We start from the raw sequence: 21,970 nt of genomic DNA on the forward strand, positions 1-21,970 counted from the left end.
TGCACTGCCACTACTGCAAAGCCTTCCCTCTTAAGACATGTTGGATCATGTGCATGGATGTGGTGGCAAGACCTATGAACATTCATTCCCCCTTCCCCTGCCCTTGCGGGTTGTGGTCCTTGGATGAGAAACATGGACGTGTTGACTGGTTTAAAGTTGAGGCAAAAGCTGGGCAAAGGACAAGAGGTGTGCCTTGGCCACACATTTATTTTCATTCCTTCCATCCCTTCCAGTAGGCTAGCTGCAAGGGAGAAAAACACATTACAAATAGGTAACCAGATAAAAGAAATTCTATTCTGTAGAGGTATGCTGAAAATTGCTCAGCCGTACGCGAGTCTGGTGTGTTCTGTCATAGCTGAAGCCAATTACTATGTTTTCTTCTGGCTCTTCCCTGGTTTTGCTTCAGCCTTACTCTGTGCAAAATGCATTGGAATTACCAGTGCTTCATGAATCACTCCCCAAAACTCATATCAGCTGCAAACACATTCTGCATCCAGGCCCACAGTAGAAACCGGACAACTATGGATTACCTAGCTAAGGGCTGGCTTTTGCGGTTTGTTGTTCTCTGCATGTGGAAGACTGTATGAGATCACGCTCTTGCCTGGCCAAACAACCGCAACTTGCTAAGAGCTGAATAAATGATCAATCAACAAGAAGCAAACAAATAATTTCCTGGATTAATGTCCCACATGGAGCACGGAAAGTTTCCAATTCAAATGGAAGCATCTACACAAATGGACACTTCCACACATACTAAATAACACTCTCAAGCCACTTTTTGATACTGGAGTCTTGGCAAGAGCCAACTGCAAACAGTTGCTGAAGTGGGTTGAAACAGCATTATTTAGCACGTGTGAAAGCACCCAGTGTCTTGTTCATTCTGAGACTGACGTGCGGACCTCCCAGGGCTTTCTTCTTTTGACCAGATAAAAGAAACTTCCTTGCATCTGATTCAGTAGAGAAACTGGGGGCTGATGATAGGCAAACCATCCATCTGGATGCTACACACACAGCCAGTATGGGCAAGGAACTGGATATACACTTTACTTTCCATACTGGTAGAGCTAAGTCCCATGTTTCCACCCCCTTTTGACCCTTTAAAGCAGTGGTCCCCAACCTTTTTATCACCGGGGACCACTCAATGCCGGGCACCATTCACCGGGGACCACTCAACGCCTTTTACTGAGGCCTGGTGGGTGGGGGGTAGTTTACTCCTCTACTCTCAACCACTGCCCTAAACGCTCTCTGATCGCTATGGTAATGTTTAAACATCCCTTCAAAATAAGATACAGACATGCCACAACAATGAACATAAGGAACATTTTATTTTCATGGACATTTTAACTCATGACAATGACAAATCAATGGGAACCCTGAGCTTGTTTCTCTACAATGACACCCAAAGTGTGTTGTAAAGGGCCGGGGGGGATGAAGTAAAGGGCCGGGGGGGGGGGAGAAGACGTCCTTCGGGGCCCACCTCCAATTTGTCGAAGGACCACATGTGGTCCACAGCCCACAGGTTGGGGATCGCTACTTTAAAGGGCTGTGTTCTTTCCCCTGTTTATCTGCGCAGGGCTTAGCTGGGAAAGGGAAGGAGAAAGGGGGCTGCTGGGCCATGGGTGTGGGGCTGGCATAATTTCCAAGGTATCTCTGCCTTTCCACAGTGCCTGTGAAGGGAAGAAAGGGAGGGATTGGGGGGAGGGGATTGAGCAGTGGCAAAGGACTAGGGTGTGCAGATGCCATTCCCACCCAGTCCCATGCTGCTAGCAGCTGCTACTGTCTTTTTGCACCCCTGTGCGGGGAGCAGCTGCTGTTGTCTCCTTACCTCACTTCCAAATGAAAAGCTGCCTATATATAATAGATGCCATATGGAAGTTACTGAGTAATTTGCAAGTTATTTGTAATGTGTTTTACCTGTTTGTAAAGTAACTTGGCGGCGGCTGCTTCCTTCCTGTCATTGGAGGCCCCCCTCCTTCGGAACATACAAAATATGTTCCGAAGGTTATGCTTCCATCAAAAAACAAGCCACCCAGAGGAGTCTATAATGAAATATGACAGCCCTCTGATAAGTGATCCTGTAGTTTCTGTGTAGGCCAGAACATGTGGGTGTCCTAATGTACATTTCTGAGCAGCATTCCCCAGCTTTCCCACACCACAAACACCCATTTGCCATGGAGAAACAAAACCAGAGAGCATTTTATGAAGCCCCTAGCAAAGCAGGAATCTGCCAAATATACCATCATCAGCAAACAATGCTGCAGTCATGTGGAAATATTTTTCCACTCTGTGTCCTTTATTAAAACATTTGCAGACTAATAAATGAATCCCACAACTCCTCCTCTGATACATAGCCAAGGTCATTCATGACTGAAAAAGCTAGCAAAGTTAGCAAAGAATGAATTTCTCCTGAGTGTTTTTTTTTCATTTTAAGTGACCATTAAACATGATCTTGCTCTAATTGTCTGAATTTAGTGAGTGCATTAGAAAATGTATTAACTTCTGCACTCAAATAGACAGGTGATGCAAACCTCAAGCATTTCTGCCGTGCCTTAAAAATATTCTTTCCGGTGTCTCCCATCACGGACACCGTCCAATGTCTCCATCACCCTCATGTGAGGCACTGGGCATTATGACCTTTTGAGACAAAGTCTGCTATTATTGGTAACACTGTAGGTATTTCTTTGGAACAGTTTGTGATGTTCTTATCCAGGACAGCCAGATTTAGATTTCAGGATTTAGTGTTTAACTCTATGGATCTTGTGAGAATTTTGCCTCAGCGATAAAGCCAATATGAAAGGGGAATTGTGAGAACAGCTCTTCATCTCCTAAAACTTGGAATACACATTCTACTTTAAATCTGGTATGTAATGGAGAATTTAGATTTTTTAACATCTCAGATGTCCTACTGGAAAACCAATTTTCTAAACTTCATTGTTCAGTATTCAGGGAGTTACTAGTCTGAATTTAAAATGTTGGCTGTCACATACAAAGCCCTTCATGGCATTGGGCCCTCGTACCTGTGAGACTCTCTCTCCCCTATGCTCCACCATGAAAACTTTGTTCATCTTAGCAGGGTCTTCTGCAGTATCCAGCCTGCAAATGTGCAAAAATCAACAAATGCCTGTGTGCGTGATTTCTCTGCTGTGGCCTCCACCCTCACGGAATGGTCTGCTTGAGGAGGTCAGGCAGGTTCCCACTCTCCTGGCTTTCCTCAAGCCTTGTGAAATTGAATTAGTCAATTTGGGTTGTACTGTACAAAATGACTGACAAAGTTACTTGGATAACTTGTCTATATTACTGTGTACCATTTGTTGAAAGTAGAATCCTACTGACTATTTTTTTTTTTGCATTTTTATATTGTCATGTTAGAGGACAGGAAGGCCTGGAGGATCATTGTCCATGGGGTCATGATGGGTTGGACACGACTTCGCACCTAACAACAACAACACATTGTCATGTTAACACTTATGCTTTGCTTCATTCTGTTTTTAGACCTCTGGTTGGTTCTACATCCCTAATCCAATTGCACTGTTCACTGAATGCCCCATCCTTTGATAGTATTGACTCATTCTGCATAATCCACCTTGAGTCCAAGTGAGAAAGGTGGACTATAAGTAACATAAATAAACACAAAAGCAACTTCTGTGCAGCCAATTGGATCTGCACTAGAATTGATGAAAACTGAACAATCACACCCCACAGCAGAAAGATAAGCACCTCTCCAACTCTTTAAACCCTATATTCTTTCATGTTCTTATTTGAAAAGAAACCTCACAGCAGCTTGCTTAGGGCTTCCAGCCTTGCTACCAAGTCCTGCCTTGTTTGGCTCTAGCCAATTTACAGTATCAGGCATTCTGGCCTATTGTTTAGAAAAGGGGCAACCTTTTCATAATGATAATCTTAGTGCCAGTGACATAAAAAAGTTAAAAACAGAGATGAAAATGATGCCATTCTGACATCTGAAAACCTTACATAAACCTGTAAATAAAATTAAGTAGAACTCTAATTTTCCAGTGGCTTCTTCAGGATCAGGTTTGATGCAACAGGCACAATTGCCTTGGGTCAGCATTCTCTTCTGTGTGTTGGCTCTCCAGCGTGCACAGTGCACGGAGCTTCTCTTCTTTGAATTGCTTCTCCATAAATGTTAATGGGAAATGCTTTTCCATATATACAGACTGGCTCCTTCCACTGGAATCTATGAGGTCCTGCCATGTGCACTCTTGCACTGAAGCATGTAATTGGACATGAAACACAGAGGACAAGTGAAAAAACATGATTGAGAATATTAAGACACAGAAGCCACAGAAATGGAAATTTATTGTTTGAGAATCTTTTTAAAAACTGGTTATTTTATGTTAGCAAGGTATTGCAGGTACACATTTCATATTATACTAGATTTTATCCCTGCTTTGGCCTGCAATTATACTGCAGCTCCCTAAACACTCATAACGTTCTTTTTAAAAGCTCATAAAATTTCACCTGTGTTTGTTTATTGCCTACAGGATAAAAACGGAATTCATTTGGCTTTGATGTATTTACCATTGCTTGGACTTCACTTTCCATTCCACTGAACACTTTTATTAAAAAGAATTAATTTTCCTTGGTTTTACCTCACTGAATGAGTTCAATTGGGAAAGTAGTTGAATATGTTCTTCTAGCTAGCTCTAATGATTAGTATTCTCCAAAGGCACCATTTTAAATCTCATCAAGCAGGAGGAGAGAAAATAAAATTCACAGCGAGGTTCAAAGACCCATACTTGGATATATTCCAAATTTAACAGCAGAAAAAAAGGAGCGCATTTCAGGAGCAATGTGTTGTGGTTATTTTATGCTTTAAGTCCCCTCTCTGCTCATACCATGGTCCTCGTCCAATTTAACACACCATATGCCCGGGAATCTAGTCCTGAGCACAGGTCTCCCAGGCCACATCGAGCAGTCCCAGGGATGGATCCAGGGAAAGCCTTCATTCATCACTTACTGCATAGGACAAAGCTCTCCAAACTTGAGGACCTTAGAGGAAGGTTTAGGATTTGGTGAATGGGAAGTGGGTGATACCACAAAATGGCGAGCAAACAGAAAATAAGTTAAACTGGCTTCAACTGGTCTGGTGGAACTCTCTTCTTAACTAGATCAGGGCCTTGCAAGGGCCTAGACAGCTCCACAGGGCCTTCAAGACAGAGCTGTTCCACCAGGCCTATGGTTGAGGCCAGGAAATACCATCAATTGTTTGGCCTCCCTACCTGAGATGCCCAAAGTACCCACCTATTGATCAGTAAAAATGGACTAAAAATGCCCCTTTCTCTAAAGAAAAGTAGGTGGCCATTCTAAAACTATTGGATTTAATTTTTAATTTTAATTAACCAAATCTGAATTTTGTATGTTATTTTATTATGTAACTAGAAATAAAGCCCATTTTATTTTTGAATAAAATGGGCGCTAGGAGCCGGCGTTCTCTCGGCCCTGGGAGCAGCCTCACGGTGGCGAGGCTGCTCCCGGGGCCGAGAGAAGGCTGGCTCCCGCCCCCACACCCTCCGCGAAGCCAAAAACGGCGTTCTCTCGGCCCTGGGAGCGGCCTTGCCACAGTGAGGCGGCTCCCAGGGCCGAGAGAACGGCGGCGCCCGCCTCCCCCACCCCGCCAAAGGAAAAAACGGTGCTCTTTTGGCCCGGGAGCTCCCGGAGCTGAGAGAACGGCAGCGCCCGCCTCCCCCACCCCCTGAAGCCAAAAATGGCATTCTCTTGGCCCCAGGAGCTCCCGGAGCCGAGAGAACGGCGGCGCCCCCCCCCCGAAGCCAAAAATGGCGCTCTCTCAGCCCCGGGAGCTCCCGGGGCCGAGAGAACGGTGGCCGCCGCCTCCCCCACCCCCCGAAGCAGAAAGCAGAAAGGTAAAGCCGGTAGAAGGCGGGAAACTCCCCACCCGAGGCCGGAACATGTGCGCGTGGTTCTCCTGGTCACAGGGCGCTCCCGCAGGCAGGAGAAGGCGGAGTGGATCCCAACTCACCGGGGTTGCTCCACCAGCTGGGAGAAACAGGAGGAGGAGCAGGCCGGCTAGAGGACTGTCAGTGCGGTCTGCGAGATTGCACTGAGTCAGCAGCAGGGCGAAGCAGCCAATGGGGAGGCGCGCTTTGCGCGCCTCCCCATTGGCTGCTGGCCCTGGATGGACACTCGCTTCACAGACTTGCTTCATGGACACTCGCTTCACGGCTCCTGATTGGCCCCTCCGAGTTTTTATCCCGGACAGGTCCCACCCTAACTCCTCCCCCAGAGCCCTTACTCCTTTATTTATTCCGCGGCGCGGGTTTAAAGATGTTATATTATTATGTTGTTAGTCACCCTGAGGCTCACAACATAATAAATATTTATTGATAATAAACCTACCTGTATGTAGGTTGAAGACCATAACCCAGCGGTGAGCAGGCATCTGCCATCAGTTCTTGGTGGTCTATGTCTAGGACTTGTAATTTAACTTGGTGAAACACAAAATTCTCTCCTAGATCTTGGAATTCATCAATGGTAATCCAATTGAGTTTAAGTAGTTCACATGCCAATAAAAGTACCTGAATCTGAATCTGAGTTTAGGTAGTTGACAACTTCTCCATACCAAGTGGAGCTGAAACAGTCTACTAGCATGTAGGATAATATGCTATCGAGGTGTGCTCTTAAGTGGAGATGAATCCTGAACTTTAGGATGCTCTGCCAGGTGTCAGTTGTTAGATGAGAAAGGCCAGTTTCAAGCTGTGAAATGCTTACCTTATGTAGTCATTATATTCTGGCCCCTTCATATAATGTCGCCAACATCCAGCGTCTAGGCAGTAACCAGCTGGCAACATCCCCCATTGTAAAGTGCTAGTTGGGGAATCACATAAAATGAATTCACCAACCTATTTAGCACTAGCTACCAGAGAGCAACCAGCAGAGGGAAGGTATGGAGGCTTAAACACACTAAAGGCAGCTGCCTCATTCCGCCCTCGCACCCGCCTCCCTCTCCCTTGTTTTCGGGGACAGGAATTTCTTTTTGAAAAGGTCTAACATCCTGGAGCAAAAAATAGGTGGACAAGTGTGCAGGCGATGCCAGAAATTATTTTCCCCCAAAGTTGTAACACAAAGCATGCCTCTCTAAAGTCCCCCTCTCCCCCCAAAAAGTTATATGCTTAGCCGTTTAAATGAAGAACTATGCATTTAAAAAAAATAGTGGCATCGCGGGACCTTTAAAACATGGAGAAAGGGGACTGGCTGCCTCGATTGATTGACAGGTTGAAGAGAGTTGCATGTAAAGTGTGTTGCTCTCTCCTGCCATTTCCAGCAGCAGTTCTGGAGGGTGAGAAGCTGGAAAAGGCAGCAGATGAAAGCGACACAGCAAAAAAGGTGAGGAGGGGCTGGGAGGCATGATAATATTTAGCAATATGCCATTCAGCTGGCGTAACACTATTTTTTCTGATGTGCGGAAATGCTCCATATCTTAATTTTATCTAAGTAAATTTTGAGGGCTCTCGTCAGGGATTAGTGGCCAGGGTGCTTGGCACGGGACAAACACATGTTCGGGCTTCTAATTGATTTTCTAAATCTTTATTCTTTATTTCATTTTGCACTAATCCATGTTAGAACCTTGCTCCTTTGATTCCAACAGCTAGAAACATAAAGGAGAAATCCCACTTCTGGTTGTGTTCAAACAACAGTAGATCCTGCCATTGTGAAGCCAGAGAAGGTATTGCTGTGGTTGCCCCTACTTTAAAACCTCCTTGTCTCTCCCTTGTTCTCTCTCTCTTTCTCACACATGATGGCTGTTGCTATGGTCACTAAGTGATGAATTGTTTTTTGAATCTGGCCTATGAATCTCCCTTGACAAAGTCAGATTCAGACCTGCACCACCAGCTATATTTAGAGAACGGCTGCATAATGCAGAAGCTGATGAATGTTCTCAGGTCTTCATTAGTCATCTGCTTCCAGCTGTGAAGAGGTAGCTTTTCTCTGGGTATGAAGTTCAAGGAAGAGAAAATGAGGGACTCAGAGGTATCATATTAGCAAAGAGGATCAAGAAAGAGGACCAGTACAGCATTACAGAGTCACCTCAGAAACACTGACAGAAATAGTCATTCATCACACATAATTTGTGGATAGATTCCAGCAGAATCCTACTCTTGGAATTAGGAATTGAAAACAAAACAAAGCAAAACCCAGACCATGCAGATTTAGATTTCAAAAGTGATTTCCATACTAGTGTTGGGATCATTTGAATCCTCAATAACATTTTGGATTCTCACCTCTTATTTTGGGAGGGGAGGAAAAGAGGAATTCTGAAATTGTTCAGGTCCATTATTTCCTCTGGGGAACTTTTTCTAGGAGGCTGAAGTAGCTGTTTTTGAAGGAAATGACACCAAAATTGCAGGGAACTCGGGCACTGCCTGTCCACTAAAGACCTCTGAATTTCAAGAAAATTTCAAGCAAATGAGATCAAGAGGAACAATCCTACAGCCCCATGCCATAGCCAAACATATCAGAGCAGCCACTGTCCAAACATTTCCCAATACAGAACCATCAAGTCCAATAGAACCAACATCAAACCAAGAGAGAATCCAAGCCAAACAAACTTTTACAAGTGCAACTAAACCTGTAAAGTTGATGAAAAACAGGCCTGGAAGCTTTAAAATCTTGGCTCTCAATATTCTCAAATATTTCTGGTATTTTGGGAGACCTCAAAAATATCCAAAAGCACATCCCTCCTTGTTATGTCAGATACTTATGCATATTTCCACACAATTTAAAGGGAAGCCTAGTTGGGTGCAGCTTGAAAATGTCTTGCAACACTGTGAATGCTTGTTTGCAAGGGCCAGATATGAATGCCCCTCATATTCAGGATTTAATGTATTCCAGAATTTAGTTCCAGATTCTGAGAGAAGAAAAATAACAGAGGTTTGTTAGCATCATCCAAGTAACTTTTCCTCAGTGACTATATAACTACCCCTACTGTAATGAGCTAAATGGAATAGGCGGGCCCCAGGTTACAGCCTTGCCTTAGAAGAAGGCCTAAACACGCTCGACTGTATGCCACGTCATAGGAACCTGCCCATGGCCTGGACCGACTTAATTGCCATGCTGGTGTCTGAGGGAATCTGAGTACCCCTCAGGCAAGTGGAAAAAGGCCCACCCAGGATGAGATGCACAGGGCGGGACCATTTCAGACTTTGGACAACCTGAGCAAGCACAGTTGCAATTACTGTTTTGGTAATTACTGGGCTCAGTCTAGGAAAGCAAAAGCTGCTGAACGTGATAACAATTACAGTTCATTTTGTATGTGAGAGAGGGCTTGCCCATGCAGGCAGTCTGGGCATGAAAGAAGCCTGTTTCCCCTACACAAACCCTTAGTGGTGAGACACAGCATGCAAACCCTACCAGACTTTCCAGAGCTATTCATTCCTTTCAGCCATTCTCATTTCCTTTAACACTGGAGCTCATTCTTTTGCTCAGAATAAAACAAGTACTGTCTCTCTACACTTTGCCAGCTTACGTGGGTCCATATGGGATGAGGAGGGGAAAGGTTCACTCAGTCACAACAAGAAAGCCTGTTTGTGAGTCAGATGATGGACACAATTGCCAAATCTCAAGTCTCGCCTTGAAACTCAGCTTTGACCCATTCTCAGGATTCCATGATGGTAGACAGAAATCTCAGGGCCATGAGAGAGCCCCCGTGTATTATGGCTTTATGAAAAGACTTTTATGAACACTTACCTGTACTGATTACTCCACTCATCAATTGCTGATGGGAGGCAAACTACATTTTATGCTTAGAACACAGTTTGTGGTTTTGTACCCTTCAAAATCACCTGAGTGAGTCTACACACAATCACATATTTATTTATTTTACAAAAATTTTGCCCCATCTTTTGTCCTCAGAAGGGTCAGTAGCCATTAGCATGGTTAACAAATGTCTATGAAGAAAAGGTGAGAACTCTGGGTCTTTTCAGTTTAGAAAAGAGGCAACCTAAGGGGGGGGGGGGGTAGCATGATAGAGGATTGCAAGATGATGCCCAGGGTGAAGAGAGTTAATAAAGGAAACTTTTCCTTTTTCTTAAAAAAAATGCTAGAACTTGAGGGCTAGTTGTAAAGGTAAAGAGCAGTAGATTCAGAAATGACAAAAGGAAGTATTTCTTTATACAATGAATGATTAAAATGTGGAATTTGCTTTCAGAAGATGTAGCGATTGCCAGAGCCATAGACAGCTTTAAAAGGGGTTAAGAATATTCATGTAGGATACGTTTATCAGTGGCTGCTAGCCATGGTGACTAAAGGAAACTTCTATTCAGAGGCAGGGGAAGGCCTTGGCCTCTGTCCTCTATTGTTGGACCTACAGAGATACAGGTTGGCCACTGTAAGATTGGGTGTTTGACTGGGTGGACCACTGATCTGATCTAGTAGGGCTTTTCTTATGTTCTTAAATTAAAAGCCAATACTTAAAAACCATTGAAACCAACAAAACCACATCATTAAACCGATTAATACCACAGCTAAAATACACATACAAAACATTAAAACAGCAATTAAAACATTAGGCATAAAAGGAGGTTCACTGAGAGAATGCCAAGAGGGGAAAATAGTTTTCAGTAGGCCTGGGTCTAAAAATACCTCCAGAGTACAGATTTGTTTCTTCAAAAAGAGTACAACCCCACCCAGAATGGATGACATCTGAAATCCAATAAAATCAGAGTCCAGTAGCACCTTTAAGACCAACAAAGATTTATTCAGGATGTGAGCTTTCGAGTACAAGCACTCTTCACCAGACACTGAGGGTTTATATAGCCTTTCTGGGATTGTCCAGACGTGTAAGATAGAGCTGAGTATCATCCACATATTGGTAACAATCCAGCCAAAATTTACTGCAGTTTTGTGTAGCACAGGGAACAAGCTAAGGGGCTAAGGGGCTTTTGTTCCCCCACATCACTTTCTGAAACCTACCATCCAGATAGAACCAGAACCACTGCAAAATGGTGCCTCCCAATCTCATCCCAGAAAAGTGGTCACACTCCCTCTGCCCATCTCCTGGCATAGGTCATTCAGCAGGATGACCAAAGATATTTCCATGCCATAATCAGGCCTGAAACCAGACTAGAAAGGACTTAATCCATCTGCTTCATTTAGGAAGACCTGAAGATGCCTAGCCACCAGCTGTTCAAGAACAGAATCTATGGTACAATTCAGCTACTGGCATGTAGGAGCTCTACCATTAGTACTACCAATAGAAGGTGACATCACCTCACCCAGTGCAGATAACAGGTGCTGGAGATGTAAAAAGGCAACAGATTCCTTTTACCATATGTGGTGGACATGTGAAATGATCCAAAGGTTTTGGTGTAAAATACACAGGCTCATGCAGGAAATTATGAAGTATATGTTTCCTATGTATGCTAAACATATGTTTACCAAGGCAACTAAAAGAGTTTATTTCTATGCAACCGCTGCAGCTAGGTTAATAGTAGCAGTGAAATGGAAGCAAACATCAGTTCCAGAAGTTGGACAAGATGGGACATTTTGTATCGATGGCAAGACTGACCAGCATGGTATGCAAAGAACCTCCAGAGAAATTTCAAAACCATTGGAAATGCTTTCTGGATTATCAAATGATAAGGTAAAGGTAAAGGTATCCCCTGTGCAAGCACCGCGTCATGTCTGACCCTTGGGGTGACGCCCTCTAGCGTTTTCATGGCAGACTCAATACGGGGTGGTTTGCCAGTGCCTTCCCTAGTCATTACCGTTTACCCCCCAGCAAGCTGGGTACTCATTTTACCGACCTCGGAAGGATGGAAGGCTGAGTCCACCTTGAGCCGGCTGCTGGGATTGAACTCCCAGCCTCATGGGCAAAGCTTTCAGATGGCGCCACAAGAGGCTCTGTATCAAATGATATATCCATAGAAAAACATAATCACTGTAATTAACTAACTAGTAGACTGAATGTTGTTGTTGTTGTTGTTGTTGTTGTTGTTGTTGTTGTTATTATTATTATTATTATTATTATTATTATTATTATTATTATTATTTAATTTTTAGACCGCCCTTCTCCCAATAGGTCTCAGGGCGGTTTACAACATAAATAGTTAAAACACAATAAAATCCCCATAAAAACCCCAATTAAAAGTTACATATAACATATCACATAACATATAGCGGCGGTGGTAACAATTCTGATCTTAGTTCAGCCTGGTGGAAAGAATAATGTTCAGAAGAGGGTGGCACCAGTACAATACATCTAACCATTATCTCGGTGTTAGAGATCTCAATATTGGAGGGGATCCTCTGATGGATTAGTGGGAGAGCTGCCCTGGCCTCAACCATATGCCTGGCGGAAGAGCTCCGTCTTACAGGCCCTGCGGAAAGCTGGTAGATCCTGCAGGGCCCTTAGCTCTTCTGGGAGCTCGTTCCACCAGGTCGGGGCCAGGACTGAAAAGGCCCTGGCCCAGGTCGAGGCCAGGCGAACATCCCGTGGGCCCGGGACAACCAGTAAATTCATACCCGCAGAGCGGAGTGCCCTGCGGGGGGCATAAGCAACCAAGCGGTCCCGCAGGTAGACGGGACCCAGGCCGCGTATAGCCTTAAAGGTCAATACCAATACCTTGAATCTACCTTGAACCTTGAACCTGCGGAACCCCACACCCATGTTAAGATGAGACTGTATTTGAAACATTGAGGGCCTTTCCACACAAGGACCACTGTTGCTAAATGTTTTCAGTATGCAGAAACGCTATATTTAATAGTGGAATTTCGTCATTCCACAAACCTTTAATTCTAGTGGAATATTGAAGTCCCATTAGCTGTCTATTCATTCCCCACAGGTTTCTGTTCTCACTGGAATCACAACAAAGGAAGCAATATTTTTCCACACTTCTTCCTTCCCCTGGCTGTCAATCAAACAGAACAGCCAATGTTCATGTTCCCAAAAAGCCCCTTTCCCTGTAAAAGCTGTTTTTTTAAAACCCAAACACACCAGCTGCAACTAATATTTGTTCAAGCATTGTCTCAGAAAGACCTTTTTTGCTGGCATAGGAGCTGGTGCTTAATCGTTTCCATGCTCTTCAAGTAAAAAAAAAAATCCCCCTCCCCATGGCCGTGATTTGTGGCCGAAATTACGGGCAGTGTCGAACAGAGGTGTGTATTGTGCTTGGGAACTTTAAAGACACTTGCAGTGGGGAGCTTTGTTTTACTGTTAAGCACTTCTGTGGAGGGACTTTAGCCGGAGAAGCCTCGCTCGCTTGTTGCTTTCGCAGGTCTAAGGGCAGGGGGAAATGGCGATTGCCTCTCTGGAAGTTCGGGGACAAGAGCGAGGGAGGGACATTCTTTCTACCGCTATTTAGAGAACGCACATGTCTTTTGCTGATGTGTTGCAGCTTGTGCTCAGAAGTGTAGCGATTTTTTCAGGGGGAATCCACTTTTTTGGATTTCCCCCTAAGCACTATAAAATTCCGATTGTTGCTGGAGTTTGGCGGGAGTTTTGCAGTTTGTTTATGACGTCATACGGAACGTTAAATTAATAGCGTTTATGAAAGGTAAGACTTTGGCTACATTTAAGTCGTGCAGAATGGCCCTGACTTTTTCCCTTTTCCCTCTTCCCCAGCACTGTATACTGTATATCAACCCCTTCACTCTCCACCATTTCCATGAACAAAATTGTTATTTTTTTAAGATGGTGACATCACCAGCCCTTCCATGTGAGTCAAGGGGCTGGGATGCTGGCACGGGCAACACTAGTACTGGACCTGGGGGAGTAACTCACTGAGTGACCTTGAGCCAGGAACACTCTCTTTTCCTCTTGGCCTTAGCTGTCCCCCACCCCAGAAGAAGAAGGGTTTTTATGGCCCGCTTTTCTCTACCTTAAGGAGTCTCAAAGCTACTTTCTATTGTCTTCCCTTCCTCTCCCCACAACAGGCACCTTGAGAGGTAGGTGAGGCTCAGAGAGAACTGTGACTGGCCCAAGGGCACCCAGTATGATTCCTGTGGAGGAATTAAAACTGATTCTTCAGATTAGAGTCTGCTGCTCTTAACCATTACACCACACTGGCTTTCAGAGTTGCTGTGGGAAAGAAAGGTAGGGAAGAAAACCTAATTTCAAACCCCTTTCTTCTCTATTCTCTCACACTCACACACACGTGTCCCTGTCCTATCCCACTATATTTAGACAGCATCTAAACTTACTCCCAGGAAAGGGTTCTCAGGACTGCACTGTTAGAATTGCATTGCTTTGCAGAACAGGCTGGTTCAGCCCAAGCTGCAGCCAACCTAAGCCGTGGGGAATAACTTACAAACAACAGTAAAGAGTCTCAGGCTCTTATTCAGGGATCTGACTAGGTTGGCACAAAGCCCTCAGCCTGTAGGAACTGTTTATCTTTCAGCTTCCTCTCCAAAACAACTCACCCCATCTGGGTCATAAATGAAGGAACAATAGCTACATATTTTTAGACTCTATCCCTGCAATACTGGTTGAATACTACTTTATCAGCCTGACTTCCTTTTTAATTTTTTAAAAAGAAACAGACACTGTAGAAGTTTAAGTAATTCAAGACAATGTCATATGTTTTCGAAAACTGTTTCTTTCACTTAGGCTTGCCAAAACGTGGGCCTACCGGAAGTTATTGGCCCGAGTAACCACTAAATGGAATCTCCATGTACAGGACACAGTTGCTCACTCTGTCTTGGGAGATTGCTGGGGACGGAGAGCAGTGTTGGGTATGCCAAGAGGCAGCTCACCCAGCCAGCATCCTTGGGAGTTTCCTCCAGGGAAGCCGATCCCTGCAGTCTGGTGGTCAGTCCTAATTCAGAGCAAACTGCAGGCTGCACCTTGAGGCTGGTGATCCAAGTACCAAAGGATCACTTGATTAGAGAGGGATTGGTCCCCTTGTGATTGCACAAAGGCATCTGTCATGAACAGAAGGCGGAACTAGGTAGCTCTTTGGTCTGAGCCTGAGAGGCAATTCTTAAATTCTTAGTAGGCTGGATCTCTTCAGGGTTTCATGATGTGCTAACAAATGCCAGTTACCATTGGCTAGACCAGTGGTCCCCAACCACCGGGCCGCGGCTCCCTCTCCCTGCCCCCAGGCCGCAAGCAAATCGGCCGCCAAATCGGCCCGGCAAGCTTCTTTTTTATTTTATTTATTTATTTTATTTATCATACTTCTATACCGCCCTCCCTGGAGGCTCAGGGCGGTTTACATTATAACAGAGAACAATACATAAAACAGTCTGTAAAACATGTATAACTGATAACTAATAATTGTAACCAAATAACAACACAGTATAACAGTAAACAATATAGTAATACAAACAGGTCCAGGGCTTATTGATGGGATTCTGAGGGGGGGGGAGCAGGGGCCCTTGGTCGCTGATTGATTACGTCTGGTCTCGGCCAAATGCCTGATGGAAGAGCTCCTTTTTGCAGGCCCTGTGGAACTGTTTAAGCTCCATCAGGGCCCTGATCTCCTCTGGGAGCTCATTCCACCAGGTAGGGGCCAGAACAGAGAATGCTCTGGCCCTGGTCGAGACCTGGCGGACCTCTTTAGGGCCAGGGATCCTTAGCTGATTGGAGGCAGTAGAGCGCAGAGCTCTTTTGGGGGCATAGGCGGGGAGGCGGTCCCTCAGGTACACTGGGCCCTGACCGCGTATGGCCTTGAAGGTAATTACCAGAACCTTTAGTCTGATCCGGAATTCAACTGGTAACCATTGCAGCTGTTGGAGAATAGGCTGGATATGAGACCTCCACGGTGGAGGGAGGGGGGGAAGGGAAGCATGGCCGCTGGCACAAACACGTACGCATGGAACTTTTGGGCATTTGCACCATGCGCAGCCGCAAACACGCATGCGTGGAACTTTTGGGCATGCACGTTTGTGGCCGTGCATGGTGCAAACGTGCATGCGCATACCTGCTGCGCATGCGCGCATGCACGAAATTGCCACGCACGCATGTTTGTGGCCGTGCATGGTGCAAACACACATGTGCGGAACTGCCACACATGCGCATTTGTGCATGGGCTGCCATGCATGCACGGCACCCGGATTGCCTTCCCCCCCACCGGTCTGCAGCCTGAAAAAGGTTATGGACCACTGGGCTAGGCGGTGGGCTCCCTTGAAAAACAAATATGTTTTTGCTTGTGGGTACAGCATGAGTAGCCAGTAACAGTGAAAATTGGTCTCTGTTTCATCAGCAGACATTTTCACTGTATCCAACACTTGGGTCACAAATGATTTTTCCCAGCAATCTCATCAATTCTGAGCAAATTCAGTGGAAGCTACCAGATGGTCACCCTGATGTAGCACTGAAGACCACCTCTGCACAAATGCAGAAGTTGCTTTGTGTTTTTCCATAGGGATTTCATGACGGTCTAACAAATGCCAGTTTCCATTGGCTAGGCAGCAGGTTCCTTTGAAAAACAAAGGTCTTTTTGCTTGTGGAAAAGGGCCAGATTGCTGAAGTGAGGCATGCTTGGGTCACAGTTGGGTCACACTCAAAATACATTTTATTAAATTGTGAACCTATCCATGGTTTGAGAGCACAGGGGATCAGCTTGTGAAATGAATGTGAACTATGAGCGAGAGAGTTTGGCTTCTGAATGTTGCCCGGACGGCAGTATCATTAATCCTCAGACCAACTCCTAAAGTATCTTCCAACTACACTTTCACCATTGAGAACCACTGTAGTCAGCCTACTTCTCTGAACAAACTTTCCCCCTTTGAAACTTTCTCCAGATGACAAACTCCCTGGCTGCATACCTTGGTGCTCTGGCTCTATTGAGAGTTTATTTAAGTTCAGAACAGTCAGCGCTTTATTCATTGCTTTGTACAAGGAGTTGGAGGGACTGTTATTCAGTGAGCTTTTTGCCTCTTACACAACTCTGCACTGTTACTGAATGGCCAGCCATAAGTTATATAATATATAAGGGGATTCTGGCCTGTCCCAGGACATTTATATCTTGGTTCTTCTAAAAGATAACAAGTGCTTTATACTGGTTTAGTGAATGGTTGTGTGTGTACACAGCTGTTTGTATAAGTTAACTAATCCCTAGGAAGAACCTCCAATTACTTAGACTTTTCCATTTAGAGTTAGTGAAATTTTATGGCTTTGTCTAAGGGATATGTATTACCAAGGAAACTACAGATATAAACTCTACCTTATAAAATCATGCATTCTAATAGCAAAGTCAGACAAAATTGAGAATAAAATCCAGTGAATAGAATTGTGAACAGGCCAGGCATATCTTTCTACAAATTTGAACAATTCTCCAGTTTTGCAGAAATATCTGAATCTAAAACAAACAAACAAACAAACACACATACACAGAGAGATATTATGAAAAACCCCAAATTGTAAAAGGAGTACCTGTAGCTTTAAAAAACTTATTCCTTCAATGGCCATTGCTAGGCAACCGCAGCTTCCAAAGCTTGTTTCTGGAAGTAAAAGGTGAAGAGGACAGGGTCATTTCCAGTAGGCATGTGCACTAACAAAAAAATCTGAACCACTTTGGGTTTGAAAGAACCTGCTTTGAACTGTTAAAAGCCCATCCGAAGCAGCTGATTTACATCCGGCTTTGGCCGAGGCAATTCAGACATCTCCGAAGTGCTTCAGCCACTTCAATGGGGAATTTAAGGTTTCCAAAGTCTCCGTGGCCTGGAGGGTTGCTTAAGTTAGAGGCTCCAAACTTTCAGGGCCATTCCACACCAGGATCTATGTTGCAAATTGGTTGCGGAATGAAAAGACGCCATTTTAAATAGTGGAATTCGTTCTTATGCATACCTGCCTTTGTAGTGGAATCCAGTTGCGTTTCTATCGTTTCCCACAGGTTTCCGGTCTCGGCAAAAATCGCTAGCCAGGAAGCGCTATTGCCGAGCTTTGTCCCGCCCCTGGCCGTCAATCAAACGAGCAGCCAATGGGCGGCCGTTATTATGCTCCCGAAAAGCCCCTTTCCCTTTAAGGCAGGTTAAAAAAAAAAACGTTGCAACGAATTTGCATTGATTTGTTGCAACGGAGAGACCAATCTAGCTAGCAGGTGGTGTTTGAGCAGCCATTTCATTGTTGCCACACTCCCAAGTGAAAAAAAAAGTACCCTCCCCCCGCACAGGTGCGATTTTGGGGCGAAAATAAAGGGAAAAATAAACCAGCAAATGGGGCTGTGTGGTGCTTGGTGATTGGTGACTTAAAACAGCTGTGGGGAGGGACTGCAGCCGGGGAAGCCTCGCTGGGTGCGTTGATCTCCGCTGGCTCTGAGAAGAAAAAATGGTGATCACTTTGCCGGAAGATCAGAGGAGAGAGCCAGGGGGAGGGACTTTGCAGAAAATGCAACAATGGTAACGCACAGAACTTTCCCGCTAGTGTTGCAGTTCGGTTGCAAGAGTGTAGCGCTTTCCGGAGGGTGAAACCACTTTTTGCGATTTCCCTGAAAGCGCTACAACAAATCGCTTTTTGTGGATCGGTTTCAGGAGTGTGGCAGATTGTCAACAACGTTGTGCATAACTGCAAATTAGTAGCGATTTCAAGTTGGCACACTCCTACTACAAAGAATCAGTGCGGAATGGCCCTCAGTGAATCTTCATGAGCCTCTTTATGACTCCCGTCCAAGTTTCAAGAAGATTGGACCAGAGGGTCCAATTCTAGGGTTCCCCAAAGAAGGTGCCTCATCCTACCTCTATTATATCCAATGATGAGATAAAACAGACTCTCTATTCTGATCTTCACCATAGGACATAATGCGGTAAGCAGCCAGTGGGAGGAGTTAGGGTGGGCTCAGTCTGTGATGAGGAAGGGTGCCGATTGGCCCCTTCCTCTGGATGCCGATTGGGCCCTCTGATTGCCCGCACGCCGCCAAGGGAGCAACTGTCCGTCGGCCTGGCACGTCGGGAGGTGCGAAGAACGCCCACGGGAGCCGGAGGGGAATGGGGAGGTGGAGGGGGGCCAGGCCCCTTACCGTGACCAGGGCCCGTGCCGGGAAGAGCGAGAGCGAGCGGCGTTGGCTGCCCGGCCAGTAAGGTGAGTGGAGCGCCCGGGACGGATATGAAGATGGCCACACAGGTACGCCGCCCTGCGGCTCGCCGTCGCTCCCTGGCCCACTAGCGCCCACTGTATTGCAGCTACAGTGGGCTTGATTCCTAGTTTGGATATAAAGGAGGTAGGATGGGGAGCCCCTAGAATTGGACCCCCCTGGTCCAATCTGAGAAGAGGTTCCTGGAGCAACCCTGAAAGGTTGGAGCCCCTAACTCAACCCCCCCCCCCAGGTCACTGAGACTTTGTAAATCTGAATACTGCCAAAGCAGGGAGGAACTCTCTCTCACTCTCAGGTCTAGAATGCTGATGCCATTCTCAAGGCAGGAGATAAGAATAAACAGCATCTGCTGCTCATCTTTACATAGAGAGCAGTTCCCATATCCATCACTTCCCCTGGGGAAAAGGGACACTGCATGCCAGAGCTGCAGGAGACAGCAGTGGCTGGTTGCCCAAGCAATGTTTGGGTGTCAGCCTCCAGGTGAGAACTGGAGACCCATTTCAGTCCACCCAGAGCTCACCTGGGTTCCCCTGGAGAAGAAGGGGGTACCTGCCAAGGTGGTGGTGGGGAAATTTTGCTGCACCACTAGTTGTCTAGGGATGCCAGCCTCCAGGGAGGACCTGAAGCCCACCAAACACCACATCAGAGAGGGGGGATTTCTGCAGAACAAATCCATGCCAACAGACAATCCATTAGCCCTGGGGAAGCCTCAGAAAGCAAGGGGGGTAGTGTCACATGGACACCTTCCTCCTCCTAGCTAACCTTGAATAGGAAACAATGATGCTCAATCTTTTTAGAAAGTTAGGGTAAGTTTTTTTTAAAAAACCTGTGACCCCTGTCTAACAAGTCTAGGAGGAAGGCTGCAGAGATGTGCAGCAGACCCCCACCTCTGCCACTAAAAACCCAGGAAACTGCTGGCCTTGAAGTCCTCCTCTCTCTAACAGAAAAGCTGGCCTTCAGCGGAGAAGAGGCAAGCCACTGGAGGTGGTTTTTAATGATTTAACTGGAAAGAAGAGGTACTACTTGCCTTTTCTCTTATAATTCCAATACTGAGCTGGCTAATTAGGGAAAGCCTATCCTAAAATATTGTTGTTGTTTTTAGTTGCAAAGTCATGTCTGACCCATCGCAACCCCATGGACAGTGATCCTCCAGGCCTTCCTGTCCTCTACCATTCCCTGGAGTCCATTTAAGTTTGCACCTACTGCTTCAGTGACTCCATCCAGCCACCTCATTCTCTGTCGTCCCCTTCTTCTTTTGCCCTTGATCGCTCCCAGCATTAGGCTCTTCTCCAGGGAGTCCTTCCTTCTCATGAGGTGGCCAAAGTATTTGAGTTTCATCTTCAGGATCTGGCCTTCTAAGGAGCAGTCAGGGCTGATCTCCTCTAGAGCAGAGTCTGCACTTACTTTCTTTATTCCATTGTCAATCCTGTTGAATTCAGATTGCTTTGAACTCGGGTCTTCCTCTCTCTCCCCCCCCCCCATTGAAAAAGGAAAGTCTTCTGCATGTGGTTAGGGATGCTCGGGGGGGGGGGGGGGGAGCCAAGCTTCTTTCTTTCTTTTCTTGAAGGGCGGGGGAAGAGGAGCCAAGCAGGGGCCTCTTTCTTTTCTTGGAGGGGGTGTGGGAGATGATTGAAAAAGTCAAAGAAGGGAGAAAAAATCCAGGACTGACAGAAGTTGAGATAAATTAGGGGCTTCTCCTTTAAGGCAAGTGTGTCACATGACCAGGTGTAGCCTATCAGAGGTTTTCTACCATGGAGCTTTCTTTCCCAATCCTTTCCCAATCCGGATATTGAGAATTAAAAGCAGTCTGCGATATTGCACACTAAAGGTAGGGTCACTCCGGATCAATCCTTCTTGCTGCAGAAGGAAAATTAAAATCGCCCAAAATCCAAACTGAAATCGCATTCTGTGTAGAGGGCAGGGACTGATTCGATCTGGGGTTGGAATAAAAGCTCCGTGCAGTTTACACCTAGGACTGACCAGTTTGTTCACCTTGCAGTACAAGGGACTCACAAGAGTCTTCTCCAGCACCAGAGTTCAAAAGCCTCAATTCTTTGACGCTCGGCCTTCCTTATGGTCCAACTTTCGCAGCCATACATTGCAACTGGGAATACCATAGCCTTGACTAAATGCACTTTTGTTGGCAGGGTGATGTCTCTGCTTTTTAGGATGCTGTCTAGATTTGCCATAGCTTTCCTCCCCAGGAGCAAGCGTCTTTTAATTTCTTTGCTGCAGTCCCCATCTGCAATGACCTTGGAGCCCAGGATTATTAGTCAAACTTTAAAATATTTCCTACAATAGTCTCGTTTAGTGCCTATTTAGAGGGGAACACCTAATTGAGCACCCCAAGAAGAATCAAACAGTTCTCCCTAGGCCACAACAACAGCAAACAGCAGCAGCAAACTACAGCAGAGTGGTGGGCCACCCACCCAGAGAACCATAGTACTCAAAGTGGGTAACCTGCAACAACCCACAACAACACTGACTTAAACCTTTAAAAAACTGTAAAGACCAACAGGAACAAACCGGTCAGTCCTAGCAGTAGGAACATCACTGCCCCAGCTCCCGTGCAGGAGCACAAATCGGGGGCAGATGAGGCATACCGGGCCAAATGCCCCCCATGTGGGTGCAGGAAGAGGTGGGGCAATCTACCATGACTAAAACTCCAGCCTGAAGCCTGGCATGAAACCTCCACTGCATAAATCTAGAAATTAAATAATAATAATAATAATAAATGGTCTTGGCCATGCACAGAAGATTTTCAAAAAGGAAATTCCCTCCATGATTGGCCAACAAAAGTCCTCCCCCAAATCTGCCTTCCTATAAGCTAAATTCCCCCCAGAATCCTCCCCCCTCACTTACCTTAATAACTTTCCAGCATACAAATTTTGTACGCTGTAAGACCTCATCATTGCAATGCATTTGCAGATGTAATATGCATTGCAATGATTGGCTGGAAGCCC

At 45.6% G+C, this 21,970-nt stretch overlaps 1 long non-coding RNA gene across 2 annotated transcripts in view; it reads left to right on the forward strand.

Moving 5' to 3' along the window:
* Nucleotides 1-7,303: 7,303 nt before the first annotated feature.
* LOC143839288 (uncharacterized) overlaps nucleotides 7,304-21,970 on the forward strand; it is a 41,346-nt gene continuing 26,679 nt past the window's right edge. For both annotated transcript variants that reach the window (XR_013231681.1, XR_013231680.1), the window contains exons 1-2: nucleotides 7,304-7,362; nucleotides 11,454-11,549. This is a non-coding gene — a long non-coding RNA (uncharacterized LOC143839288). The remainder of the gene's footprint in view (nucleotides 7,363-11,453; nucleotides 11,550-21,970) is intronic.

This window comes from Paroedura picta, chromosome 1, assembly GCF_049243985.1.
Source record: "Paroedura picta isolate Pp20150507F chromosome 1, Ppicta_v3.0, whole genome shotgun sequence".
NCBI classification, from domain to species: domain Eukaryota; kingdom Metazoa; phylum Chordata; class Lepidosauria; order Squamata; family Gekkonidae; genus Paroedura; species Paroedura picta.